This window comes from Stegostoma tigrinum, chromosome 23 (assembly GCF_030684315.1).
Source record: "Stegostoma tigrinum isolate sSteTig4 chromosome 23, sSteTig4.hap1, whole genome shotgun sequence".
In the NCBI taxonomy this organism is placed as follows: domain Eukaryota; kingdom Metazoa; phylum Chordata; class Chondrichthyes; order Orectolobiformes; family Stegostomatidae; genus Stegostoma; species Stegostoma tigrinum.
Window position 1 is genome coordinate 20,355,511 of NC_081376.1, and position 15,042 is coordinate 20,370,552.

The following is a 15,042-nucleotide window of genomic DNA, read 5'->3' on the forward strand; positions in this document are numbered from 1 at the left end:
GAAATGAGATGATTCACGTTGTATTAGTTTTAGCTGCATTTCCTGCTAGCAAAATTAGCTTGAAACAAACAAAACAGCAACCTTTAAAGCTTCTTCTCGTTTTTCAGCTGCAGACAAATGAAGCATTGGTACAATGAATAGATTTTTGTGCTGAGATTAATGTGCTGAAATCTTAATTCAGCAACGAAATATGTCTTGCAAGATATTAAAATAGTTAAATTCTTAGAGTGGAACCTTATTGGAGTCTGAACGCTGTAGGCTATGGTGTTGTTTGTGGTACAATTAGGTAAATTGTATTTTTTTTCACAAGTGGTGTGGCAAGTTGCCAGTGGAGAGGGATTATACCTTATTAAAAACCTTGTTGACAGACAAACACTCGTCATTAATATTCAGCTTTCTATTTTCCTAATCTTTCCCATCTGACCCATCAAGCTAGACAGCGAGAAAACTGGGTATGGAAACAACAGCAGGTGCATGAATTCAGCTCATTGGTGCTCAATGTCTCCAGGTAACCTCCATGAGCAATCGCCAAGCACACCCCCAATCCATAGACATTGGCATCCAATATGTGTCTTCACCTGACAGCCCTCATGATGCATCTCTGATTCACTTACAGGCTACGTCTGCACCTCAGGCTGAAATGGCAACCGTTAGTGTCCTTGCTGCAGCAATACAATGTGTGCGCTCAGAGATGTACACCAACTGGACCAGGCTGTATCTCTGGGCTCTTCACTCACTGTCATAGCACTCACTCACTCTGAGCTTACCTTGAGACTCTCAGCATTTCTACCATACCTTGCCTTGGCTTTTTGTGCTTTTAATATTAAGAAACATGGAAGTGTGTGGCACAACTGATTTGATTGCAGGTGGTGAGGTGTCCTAAATATGTGACGACACAATGTGAGGGTATGCAGGGTTAGTGGACCCACCAGAAGGGCTGAATAACAGCAAGTGAGGATAGATGCTGCAGACCCAACAGCAGAGACCGAGTGAGTGTGGGTTGCTGAGAGCACAGGTTCCAATATTTCCTCTTTAACAGTGGACATATCTGTAGGAGGTTGAGACGTCATCTTGTAGAAGTTTATAACATCACAAGGGATACAGATAAGGGTTAATGGGAGTTGCCTTTTCCCTAGAATAAAAGATTTCAAGACTAGGGGCTACATTTTTAGGGTGAGGGAGAAATTTTAGAAAAGATATAAATGGCATCGACTGCCGTTTGCTTATGGAGTAAACCTTTCATGAGGAAGTGGTGGCTGTGGGAACAATTATAATGTTAAAAAGACATTTGGTTAAGTACATGAATAGAAAAGGTTTGGTGGGATATGGGCACATAGAACTAGCTTAATTTGGGATTATGTTTGGCGTGAACTGATTGGACCCAAGGCACTGTTGCTGTGTTACTTGACCCTGACTGAGACAGCTTTGACTCAGGTGCCAACCTCAGGCCAGTTGGCAAGGTCTGGTATCGTGGCCTCCTTTACCAGTCCTGAAGCAAAATTGAGACCTGTGAGTCTGCACCACCCCATCCAGCAGGTTTGGTTGATTGGCAGGATTTCTGCCCCCCTGCACTTTGATCTTGGGGGGGAAAAGTCAGCAACTGGCCTGATAGTTTTACACTTTCTACAGGCAGACTTCTCCAAAGGATACACTGTAGGGGTATTAGTGATTGGCTGGACAATGGGCAAGAACCCCTGTCCACCTACTGCCCACACACTCTCATCTGGATTCACAAGACTTGACATTTTGATATTCTGTAAATGTTAGTGAACATTCAATGTTAATGTAATAGACATGAGGACTTGTGTTTCGAAATCACTAAGGTTTCATTGCTCCATAGCTAAACAATTTTCAGGATTCATGTGCAACTATACGCAAGTTGTAATTTATGTGAAATGGAATTTTTTTCATTGATATAATAATTTGAAACCAGACAAATTAATGCACCCATAATCAACGATCCACAGCTTACAGAAGAAAGTACAAACAAGGTCGAAGGCACAGTTCTAGAAACAGGTGCTGCATTGCCTTACATTTGTGTACAGCACAGGATGCCTCAGCTGGGCCACTTTTTAAAAACTCTTTCATTTGATCACAAAAATAAATACAGATTATCAAGGCCATTCAGCCCATCTAATTCATCCGTGTATAGAAACCTAAAGTCCTATGCTATTGTCTGTAAACTAAGGCCATCAGTCTCAGGGAAATCTGCGATAGTGCATTCCCCAATTTGACAACTGTCCCCAGGTTAATCGCAAATGTTTCCTTTTCTCTCTGTCAATGACTTGGTGAATTGCTGTGATCACCTAACCTGTCCAAATTTTCAGTTGCCAAGGCCAGGGAGATCTGTCTCTGCAGTTGGCCTGTACCAAATCCAACTGAGGCAGCTTAAGGTAACCTGGGTGTTGAATGCACAAGAATTGGCATTAGATTTTGTCACGTGTACTCCAGTATAGGGGTACGGGAGTACAGTGCAAAGTTTAGTGTTGCCATTCCTGGTAACATCTTAGGTACAAAATCTTAGTGCAAAGTAGAGGTGGGGGGGGGGGGGGGGGGGGTGCGGGGTGCAGAAAAGCATTTACGAGTTGAATATTACAGTCCTCCTAAGGTGCATAGCCATGCCCAAAAAATTTCCAAAAGATCTCCCTCCTGGTTTGATTTTTTTTCTGTCTTCCCCACCCCCACCCCATGCACAACATCACTGTAGACTGCCTGTTGCTGCCTCTGCAAGTACTGAGGGACCTCTCCTCCACACTGCAGAAACTCCTTCTCCATAGAAGATAAGTAGATTTAAAGTAAGAGGGACAAGAAAGTACAAGTAGGGAAAAAAAAAGTACGAAGCTGACAGGGAAGATGAGCACTGGGCAGGAGCCAATGCACTGCGGTACTGCTCCTCTGACCACCAATTTAAAGTGTTGAGCAGCTTACACGGCTGCAGTGTGTTTCAGTAAACCTGCACATTTTAAAAGAAGCTCACATTCTAAACAGAGGCAGCAGACATTACTGACTCTCTCCGCTGCCAAACAGCAGTGACAGAAATGGGATAACAGGGCAAAGTCCAAAGATGTGCATGTTTGGTGGATTGGCCGTGCTAAATTGCCCATAGCATTCAGGGATGCTCAATGGGTGTTGGTTGGACTTGGGCCAAAGGGCCTGCTTCCACGCTGTAAGGATTCTGCCTATGAAAACATAGGGCGAGAGATACTTGTACAGGAGACACTAATGAGGAAAGAAGCAATTCTGTCTCCTGTAGGAGGCTTTAAAGACAAACCCTGAAGAGCAAATAGTAGCAGGTGGTTGGGAAGGTTACATTCTAGCCTCTCAGCAGCCCTGCTGCAAGAAATTCAATTAGCTCACACACATGATTAAAGTCAATAAATAAATCTTGACAGGATTTATGTTAACCACTGGACCCACCCCTACCGTGACACTTTGCACCACAATTCCATCACACTCCCAACAGCAACTGAGACTCCTGCGCCAAAAGGGCTGATGACCATAAGCAATAGGAACAAGAGCAGGCCATTCAGCTCCTCAAACCTGCTGTACCTGCTCAAATAGTTGACGCAATACTTTTCCCATACACTTTGCTGCTTTTTTTCCCCCTCCCCCTGTAACTCTTGATTCCCCAGCTGATCAAGAATCTATCTTAGCTTTAAATCAACACCAGAATTCTGCCCCTGCAGCTTTCTGTGGCAACGAGTTGCAAAGCATCTCAGAAATTCCTCCTCATCTCAGTCTTAAATTGGCACTCCTTTATTCTGAGACATTGCCCTCCAATCCTAAACTCTCCCACAAACAGAAACACCCTCTCAGCATTTACGCTGTCAAGACCCTTGAGAATCCCATATGTTTCAATAAGAGCACCTCTCATTCTTCTCAGCTGCATTGAGTACAGTCCCAACCTGTTTGGCCTTGATTGTCCGCCAATGAAATAATATCCTTTCTTGAATAAAGGGAGCCAAAGTGCCCACAGTACTCTAGGTGTGGTTTCCCCAGCATCTTTAACAGTTGCAGAATAACTTCCCTACTCTCGTGTTCCAATCCCCTCTTTTTTTTTTTACAAAAAAGCCAACATTCCATCAGCCTTCCGGACTAAATGATGAATGTGAGCTGGCTGTCTGTGTTTCACATAGAAATGTCCCCCACGTTCCTTTGTCTTGCAACTTTCTGCAGTTTCTGTCCATTTAAATAACACTGTTGTTTTGTTCTCCCTTTCGAAACGAACAACACTACATTTTTCCACATTATACTATTTTTCCTAGCTGTTTCCCCCACTTTTTTAATCTACCCATACCTCTCTGTAAACTGTCTGTATTTCTCTCAACCTGCCTTCCACATATTTTTGTGGTTGATTTTTGGCCTCTAAAGAGGCTGTAATGATTCACTTAGTGGGTGCAGTTCCCTCTGTGTAAAGTTTCTCGTCTCTGCAGCCTGAGCTCCATGTCCTGCTCTTGCAACTACAGTCCCATAACATCAGAGGTCTATGTGATGTCACTAGAGTAAACTCCTCTAACTTTTATCACGTTGTGCAGCAATTCTGCCTTTGAAATTCTCAAATGCTTCCACTTCCAAACACACTCAAATGTCAGGAAATCCAAAAGCAAAAGCTGCAAGTTGAATGGTTGACATGGATAATTCAGAGGTCCCAAATAGCACATATATATCGTCTTACATGAAGAGGCTGAGTGATGTCATGATCTGTCTACTTTGCTTGCTTCCCTGTCCTGTGGAGCGTATGTACATGGGTTCCCTATTAGTCAGGCCATGTAGCTGCAGCCAGAAGCATTCTGCCCACTATTGTTAGCTTCTCCAGCTCAGCTTCAGTAATGTTATTTTATTGATGTCTCCAACTTGTTTAATGTCTATTCGTACAAAACATCTTTGACGACAAACTCATTACTGTTGAAAGGAAAATTGGGCCCCAGTATGTGATGATGCTGACCTGATACAAATTGGCACCTGTCAAACCTGTTAAATTTGAATTGTAGCTCCTGGGGTCCCTCAGGACTCTGATACTATCTGCAGCTCAGATTAGCTTCGGCAAACTATTACAATATCTTTGCGTTTTGCATCTTTGTACAACCCTGCAGTGTATTGTTAGCCACTCACATTGGTTCTCCTATTTTACATGAGTCTGACATCTGAAGGTTGTTGTTTGAAGAATCATACCTGAGTCATCGAAAAGGGAGGGGGAAATGATTAGGGAAATTTTAAATGCCAATGTGTCTATGTGCTGCCGTCTTCAAAACTCTCATGTCAGCTTGACAAACCAGTATAGTCTGCAGACAGAAAAAAATGTCCAAGCAATGCAAATGGTTACCCAGCATTTGGAACTCACTGAAAACATTCTAACTCTGACTTACAGTTGAAGACTTCAGACAGTTTCCAATTTACTTAGCTTATTAGGAGAAGTTAGGGATTCGAACCTACTCTTAACTTCTGTTTAACTATAAAACTGACCCCCAAACACTCATTGAGCACACCCCAATACCACAACTCCAGCTCCCTCCTGAACAACTGATACCCTGGCCTCAGCTGATAGTACCAGGAGCCAAACACTCTTCCCTGAATCCCAGCTGCTTCCCCATCTATTTGATATCCAATATACCCAAAACACGCTCCCAATAATCCTCTGCCAGATACATGCTTCCACATTCCCACTTACTCCCCCATGAACACAGTCCCCCACCCTACCATCAATAAATGACCATTCCTCATGTCCTGACGTAACCTCTTCATCTGCTCCCTATCCCCTTACTCACTCACCGCTCTACCTCCCCCCCACCCCACCTGACCCTCACCCACTTACTTGGCACCCTGCTTCCTTACCTTAACACACTAACCTTCTTTCATTTGTTTGCTGAAGAGGCTTATGGGATCTTAACTGTGTTTGTGTTTACTTGCTGAAAGACAACAGCTGTTGCCATCAAAAGCAAGTGTAACAACTCCAAAGATTCACTCAGATGCTGTCTGTTTGGGCTGCACTTGTTGGGATGGGTCCTAGTTTGGAATGTGCGCTGGAAGTTCTTCACTCAGACTGGACAAATGGGAAAGATTTTGGAGCCAAAGACCCAGTCATTTACGACATTGCTGAACACTTGAGGGAATCTTGTGACATCAGCTAGTAAGAAAATGGGGTAGAACTAGATGGAAGTGGGTAACTGTCAGTGATAGTCCTGTGTACACCCTGGTGCCTGCACAAGAGAGGGAACTCTGCTGGTCCCACACATTTAGGAGCATCAGGTTACCCAGGATCTATCCTTATTCTCCATTCACACAGCAAAAGGCTGATTTAGCAAAAGTTTGTTTGTAATTTTACATTATTCCAGGATTCAGCCTACCTTGCTACCCTGGGACCCATTGTTAAGGCCCACATCTGCCTCTGAAAACCCTCCAATCTCCAATATCTGACCTTCTGGAGAGATTTTCTTCCAATGTCAGGAGCAAGAGTTGCTGGGAATCTCAGTGCTAGTAGATACCATTTTCATTGAATGGGATCAAAAGAAGGTTCTGTCCTTTAAAAGACTGTAAATTTACTCCACATACTCCACTTACTCTGAAGATAAGATGGAAAGAAGCAATAGGACTGTGGAGTAATTTCGAGACCGGGATTCTGGATGGAGTGATGCTTTGTGCCAGTTGGTGGTGCTAGTGCAACACAGGAAACTATTTCAAAAAGAGGAGTTAAGATCAAAAATTTTTGAAGAAACTCAGCAGGTCTGGCAGTTCCATGGTGGGAAAAGAGAGAGCTAACGTTTTGAATCCACTGCTGCCAAACCTGCTGAGTTTCTCCTGCAACTTCTGTTCTCGTTTATTTCAGATCTCCAATATTTACAGTTCTTTCTTTTTGTGTCTAGGTAGAGATATTCCTTTCATGTGAGCAACTACAAATCTGCAAAGAAAACATTGTTGCCATTGTCTGGAGCTCCATCAGCATGTCTCTCTCTGTCTCTGTGTGTGTCTCTCTCTGTGTGTGTCTCTCTCTGTGTGTGTCTCTCTCTGTGTGTGCCTCTCTCTGTGTGTGCCTCTCTCTGTGTGTGCCTCTCTCTGTGTGTGCCTCTCTCTGTGTGTGCCTCTCTCTGTGTGTGCCTCTCTCTGTGTGTGCCTCTCTCTGTCTCTGCCTCTCTCTGTCTCTGCCTCTCTCTGTCTCTGCCTCTCTCTGTCTCTGCCTCTCTCTGTCTCTGCCTCTCTCTGTCTCTGCCTCTCTCTGTCTCTGCCTCACTCTGTCTCTGACTTAGACTTTAATAAACATGAATGGGGGATATTTAAGATTGCTAATAAGTTGTCCATTTAAGGACTAGATGAAGTTTATTATTTTGGAGGCAAGGAATCCACAAAGAAGTGATGACATAGAGGACAGAGTCAGAATGGTGATACAACAAAAAACCCTATAAAGGGAAAGACTCAGAGAAGATGCTTGTTCATTAGCAACTAGTACAGCATCAAGAGAATTATCTGTTCGCTCAGGACAAGGGTGTTTTGGTGCAGGGGCAGTTTGAAGGGTGGTAGTGTGCTTCTACGTATAGGCTTCACACATTTAGAATAGTAATTAATTGAATTGAATCAGCTTTATTATCACATACTCAAATGATACAGTGAAAAGCTGTACAGTGAAAAATGAGAACATTCCCTAAGCATTCAGAAACCCTTGGATAACAATTAAATAGACCAGTGGTGTGACTTATTTGAGAATTATTCTCAAATATTAAATATTAAGGGTTGATAAAACAATGTTTCATTATGTAATATTTGGTTAAATCTTGTCCATGAAAACTTTTAATTTGCTGTGTGAGCTCTGGCATCATTGTTTCACTGAATAACTGGGAATTTGAATTCCTCTTAAGTTCATGATGTCTTTTTGAGATAAGAAAACTAGAAATACAGATCATTTCATATATATGAAGGAAGTCATTTCAAGAGATCTGAAGCTGTACAGTAGGTCCTAGGAGAGCACTTTCTTTGAACAGAGCATTCGAGTTGCTGAGTAAGGAGACATTCATTTCAAATTAAAATGAGAATTTTCTTCTTTACTTAAGGAATTGTTGATCTTTGGAAGCCTGTGCTCCAGGGAACTGTTGTTCGGTATATGCGAGACAGCAATTAATAGATATTTGGATACTCAAAATTTAATGAGTGAACTTATGATCCCTATGGTCTTACTGAATGCGCAATGCAACGTTGCGTATCAACTATAGGCTGCACTGCAGTAACTTTGTACTTTTCAAACTCTATCAACTAAAACTGTAAGGGTGGCAGATACAGGGCAACACTGTCTCCCATAAGTTCTCCTCCAAGGCCACACCCTATCCTGCCTTGGGAACAGAATTGCTGCTCTTTCATTGTTACAGGGTCAAAGTCCTGGAAATCCCTTTCTAACCTGTAACATTGCAAACTTCAAAATTTAATGTTGGTGCAGAAATTGAAAGAATTACCAATAACTCTTTCTGGAAAAAACTGTTTCCTGAGATGAAAGGGACAAGGAGAAATTGTTCTGAAGGAATTAAAAGCAACATGCCAATTAACCAGCCATGGGAAGAAGGAGTTGAAGCAACATAAACCAGCTGTTTTCTGGGAGAGAGGAGACAATTTCCGTCACAAGAAACAGAGAAGCTACTCCTGATAAGAAGGCAAGCTACAGATGTGATGATTCTAGAAATGTAATCCGTATTGTGGATGAGTGGATCTAAAATACTATCAATAGTCTAACAACAGAAACTTCACAAGACAGAAAATCCGATAAGAATTCAACTTCAGGATTCTTGAGTAGCAGAACTCTAGTGAACCAACTCCACAAGGATTGAACCCTGGACTTCCAGAGATGGACGCTGTTGATTGGAATTGTAACTAAATTGCATCATTGGGTAAGTTTTTAAGATGAGTTGTGAGACTTACCTTGCTAACTTGAGGGGTCTTTTGTTGGTTGCTACAAGCAATATAGCGAAGTAGTTGTTTCAGTCTGTCAGTGTGAGATTTCTTAAGTAGCCAAATTAAGGGTAGCGTGTGATAACTTATTCACGACAATTGGCATTCCTTGAGTGGCCTTTGAGAAGAAAGACCCTTAGTTGACCCCAAAAGTTGAACCCACCAGCCTTTTATTTTCAAAAGTCCTGACCGAATCTGACTTGAGGATAGTTACTCCACGTGATGGTCAGAAATTCAAGCACATGGATGGGGATACGGACAATTGAACCAATACCTTTTCAGATTTAATTGGACCACTTTCATTTCCATCTTATAAGTGAGTTCGTCCTTAAAACTTTGCTGTAAAATCAAGGCAGACAATCAACCTGAATGGGAGCACCTGGTTAAAGAATATTTAAATGAGCAGTTACCAAAGTGGATCAAGTATTGTGAAGCTCGTGATGCCACGAGTCCGGGTGTATCGTTTGTTAGAGTCACATATTATGTCCTTGGGAAAGCGCGCACACAAAGAGAATGAGATGTTGGGAATTTGTTGTCCTTTTGCGGAGACTTGGGACACGAATCATTTGTTAAAACAGAGAAATGCTGAAATAAGTGAGTTGAAGTTAGAAAATACAGAGCTAAAACAGAAGAAGATAGTTTACCTCTCAAATTATCAAAGTCTATTTAAGACAGAAAACAGAAATTCTGAGAAGGCACAGAGGCAGGTTCAGGAGTCAAGAATTAAGACTCGGGAACCTGAAAGCAAATGGGAAGTTCACTAACAGTAATTACAGTACTGCACCAAGCAGAGCTTGAGCAACACATACAGAATGTTAGACACTCTAAATGCTGACCAGAAATTGATACCTTGAAGTCACTACTTTCAAGCCAGAGAGGATTTTGCTATGCTTTGGGACCCATACAGAGATTATGGGATAAAAGTAATGATTGTGATTGGGAATCAGTTGAGGATGAAGCCATATACTATTCAGAACAGGGTAGGAATATAATTATAATCCTGACTCTGGCACCCCTTCCCCACACTTGGATAAAGATTCTCTGTATCTCTCAATACCACTTTTATATTGCCTGAGTCACTGCCCCCAACCAATGTGCCCAATCTAAGATAATAAAATGTGAGGCTGGATGAACACAGCAAGCCCAGCAGCATCTCGGGAGCACAAAAGCTGACGTTTCAGGCCTAGACCCTTCATCAGACTCTCTGCAATGGAAACTACAGGCTGCTAGCTTTGCAGCTGCAGTAGAAATGGGGAAGAAAGAGGAACCAAGTAAGGCATACCTTGGCATAAAGTATGAGTCATGGGATATGCAGTGGGAGAGAAACTAATGCTGCGAGACTACCGACCCGGCACATTTTTGTCACCAAAATATTTGGGACCCGATTCGGTAATTGACAAAGCATGCTCAGCGGTATGCAAAGTTTTTTATTGACAACTGGTAAACAATGCTAAAAGCACTTGGGGCTCAAAACAATGCCACGTGCTCCTTGGCAACATGGAAAACGATTCTGAAAATTTACCTCAACAGCAGGAGGCTGTTGGAGGAGTCCACTATGTGGGACCAGTTACCCAAGTTAATGCCAGAACTCCAAAACTTGTGCAAAACTGGTAAATCTCAACATCAATGGGACAAGTGACGCTGCAAGCACGACACCTCTGCCTCAGCAACAACAATCAGTTAGATCCAAACAGCAATTAACATGACCTTAGCTACATCAATCCTAGTGCCGCCAGTTGGTAACACATAAGGGAACTAAATTATAATTGAGAAAAATCAAAACAAATAATCAAGATTTCACCTCAATGGAGCAGAAGCAGGCCAAATGAATGCTTGGTTAGAGGAGTTGTAATGGACTACTTTGCTGGGACGTTTGAAATTTTATTTGTGTAAAGTGAAAAACTGCAAATAACAGCAGAAATTACCTTGATCTTGTGTTTGCACGTTAGATAAACTTTGAAGCTGATTGTTGGAATGGTCTTGCTGGTTTTCTTAAACCAAGGGATCCAGCAGAAATAGGCCTGGAGTGTACAACTTAACAATAAGCCTGCCCATGGGGTTCATGGTGTAATATGGGGTCATCACCTCCCTTGTCAGGAATGCAGAAATCTGTGAATTCAACTGGTTCATCAACAGGGCACATTACAGTCTGTGATCAGAGATAATGGGAACCGCGGATGCTGGAGAATCCAAGATAACAAAGTGTGGAGCTGGATGAACACAGCAGGCCAAGCAGCATCTCGGGAGCACAAAAGCTAATGTTTCTGGCCTAGACCCTTCATCAGAGAGGAGGATGGGGAGAGAGTTCTGGAATAAATAGGGAGAGATGGGGAGGCGGACCGAAGATGGATAGAGGAGAGTATAGGTGGGGAGGGGATAGGTCAGTCCGGGGAGGACGGACAGGTTAAGGAGGTGGGATGAGGTTGGTAGGTGGGAAATGGAGGTGCGGTTTGAGGTGGGAGGAGGGGATAGGTGAGAGGAAGAACAGGTTAGGGAGGCGGGGACAAGCTGGGCTGGTTTTGGGATGTGGTGGGGGAGGGGGAGACTTTGAAGCTTGTGAAGTCCACGTTGATACCATTGGGCTGCAGGTTCCCAAGTGGAATATGAGTTGCTGTTCCTACAACCTTCGGGTGGCATCATTGTGGCACTGCAGGAGGCCCATGATGGACATGTCATCTAAGGAATGGGAGGGGGAGTTGAAATGGTCCCGCAGGCCCGACCAGTCCCCCTCCACCGACCACCCTCATCCACCTAGCCGAACTCGTCCTCAACCTCAACAACTTCTCTTTCGATTCCTCCCACTTCCTACAGACATAGGGGGTGGCCGTGGGTACCCGCATGGGCCCAAGCTATGCCTGCCTCTTTGTAGGTTATGTGGAGCAGTCCCTCTTCCGCACCTACACTGGCCCCAGATCCCACATCTTCCTCCGTTACATTGATTGTATCGCTGCCGCCTCTTGCTCCCCAGAGGAGCTCGAACAGTTCATCCACTTCAACACTTTCCACCCCAATCTCAAGTTCACCTGCGCCATCTCCAACACATTCCTCACCTTCCTGGACACCTCTGTCTCCATCTCAGGCAACCAGCTAGAAACTGATGTCCACTTCAAACCCACCGACTCCCACAGCTACCTAGAATACAAAAATTCCATCCCCTGTTCCTAATTCCTTCGCCTCTAACGCATCTGCTCCCAGGATGAGGCATTCCACTCCCGCACATCCCAGATGTCCACGTTCTTCAAGGACCGCAACTCATTCCCCGCCCCCCCCCGCAGTGGTCAAGAATACCCTCAAATGTCTCCCGCATTTCCCACAACACATCCCTCACACACCACCCCCACAATAACTGCCCTAAGAGAATCCCCCTCGTCCTCACATACCACCCCAACCTCTGGACACAATGTATCATCCTCCGACACTTCCTCCATCTACAATCTGACCCCACCACCCAAGACGTTTTTCCATCCCCACTCTTGTCTGCCTTCCGGAGAGGCCACTCTCTCCGTGACTCCCTTGTCTGCTCCATACTGCCCTCCAACCCCACCACTCCCGGCACCTTCCCCTGCAATCGCAGGAAGTAATACACTTGCCCCCACACCACATCCCTCACCTCCATCCCAGGCCCCAAGATGACTTTCCATATTAAGCAGATGTTCACCTGCATATCTGCCAATGTAATATACTGTATCCACTGCACCCGGTGTAGCTTCCTCTACATTGGGGAAACCAAGTGGAGGCTTGGGGACCACTTTGCAGAACACCTCTGCTCAGTTCGCAATAAACAACTGCACCTCCCAGTCGCGAACCATTTTAACTCCCCCCTCCCATTCCTTAGATGACATGTCCATCATGGGCCTCCTGCAGTGCCACGATGATGCCACCCGAAGGTTGCAGGAACAGCAACTCATATTCCGCTTGGGAACCCTGCAGCCCAATGGTATCAATGTGGACTTCACCAGCTTCAAAATCTCCCTTTCCCCCACCGCATCCCACAACCAGCCCAGCTTCTCCCACCTCAAGCCGCACCTCCATTTCCCACCTACTAACCTCATCCCACCTCCTTGACCTGTCCGTCCTCCCTGGACTGACCTATCCCCTCCTCACCTCCCCACCTATACTCTCCTCTCCATCTATCTTCTCCTCTATCCATCTTCGGTCCGCCTCCCCCTCTCTCCCTATTTATTCCAGTTCCCTCTCCCCATCCCCCTCTCTGATGAAGGGTCTAGGCCCGAAACGTCAGTTTTAGTGCTCCTGAGATGCTGCTTGGCCTGCTGTGTTCACCCAGCTCCACACTTTGTTACATGACAGTCTGTGTATTGTTTGATAATGACGACTGGGTTTTATTCTGCTAATAATCAAGCTCCAGTGTGTACGAGCCAATGGTGTTCAGAGATGCCTCCCCCTATGACTTCATGCATCAATTATTGCTGCAGTGGTAACAGAGAAGTCAAGTCCATTAGTGCTAACGTAGGGTGTGCTTTAGGTAAAGGAAGACCCAGAGGAGGGATTATTATGCAAAGCATCGATAGAACATTCTGTGAAAATATTCTTCGTGAATTGGTACTGGTAACTCTGAATCTCTCAGGTATTTATTATCATTACGGTTTCCCAAACATGTACTTAATATTTATAAGGAGTTGATCAGGGCATTGTTTAATCAAGAGAGTTACAAAATTTCAAGGCAAAATAGGAAGTGTGGAAGTTTGATAGGAGATGCATTTATGGTGCAGGAGTTTCTGCAGTTAATGGCCTGGACGTTAGTGTGATGAGTGATCAATTCAATCAATTAACTTCTCAAGATAAAGGTATATTAGGTGCAATGAGTAGTAATACTAAACTTGGTAGTCAATGACATCTATGACATCTGGAATTGAAGACATAATGTACACACAGTTGCCTGGGTTTGTATTATTTCACATCTTGATATTATTTTGTGTGTTTGGATATATCTTACTTTTATAACTATTATGTTTTGCTGTTGTAATAGCATTGTAACTGCAATTGTAATAGCATAGTGTTATTTCAGTGATAGCTTATTTTCTTTATTGGCATGGTAATTACCCTAATTTGTTTTGTATTTATTTAATTATTGTTATTTTGTAATTAATTTATTGATGATTAGTTTGCTTATCTTGTACTGCAAAATGAAATCATGCATTTTGTTCATAGTATATATTGTACAGCAACTCGACCTGGGTATGAAGCGATGTGGTGGCAAATGGTTAGTTATGCAAGTATTTGTTCATCACTTAAAAAATGAACAAAGAGGAGACACTGTGACTTTGCAAACTTCAAAATTTTAATAACAGTTCAGAGATTGAAGGAATTACCAATAACTCTTTCTGGAATAAACTGTTTCCTGAGATGAAAGGGACAGGGAGAAACTGTTGTGAATGAACGAAAAGCAACAAGACCATTAAACATCCCTTGGAAGAAGGAGTTAAAGCAACATAAACAAGCTGCTCCTGGGAGAGAGGAGATAGTACTGAATACTGTCACAAAGATCAGGAAGGCTACACTGATTTAAAAAAAAGGCAAACTAACAGACTCTATGTTGTGGATGAACAGATCTAAAAAATCATCAAAAATGTCACATCACAAGACAGAACATCTTTATAAGAATTCAACCTCAGGATTCTTCAAGCAGCAGATCTATAGAGAAGAACCACACTGCACAAGGATGGAACCCTGGACTTCCAGAGACAGATGCCGTTGGATGGAATTGTACCCAAATTCCATCGGTAATAAGGTAATAGCTAAGTTGATTTTATGAGGTTTAACTAGCTTACTTGAGGGCTATTATTTTGGTTGCAATGGGCAATAAGGCCTAAATCATTGTTTCAGGAATTGATTGTCTGATATTTCTTAATAAGTAGCTTGTGGTAATTTACACACAACAAACTGCACTGTGGATGTCCCTCGACTCCAGGAACTGCAGAGGGACAATAAACGCTGACCCAGCCAGTGACACCCACTTTTCATGAATAAATACAAAACAAGATAGAGAAGACTCAAAGGACTGAATGCATGCTCCTGATCACATTTCTTATGCTTTTAAATTCAATGACACTGTCACAATTTTTTCACAGAGACAAAGCAGATCAAATTAAGTAGAGG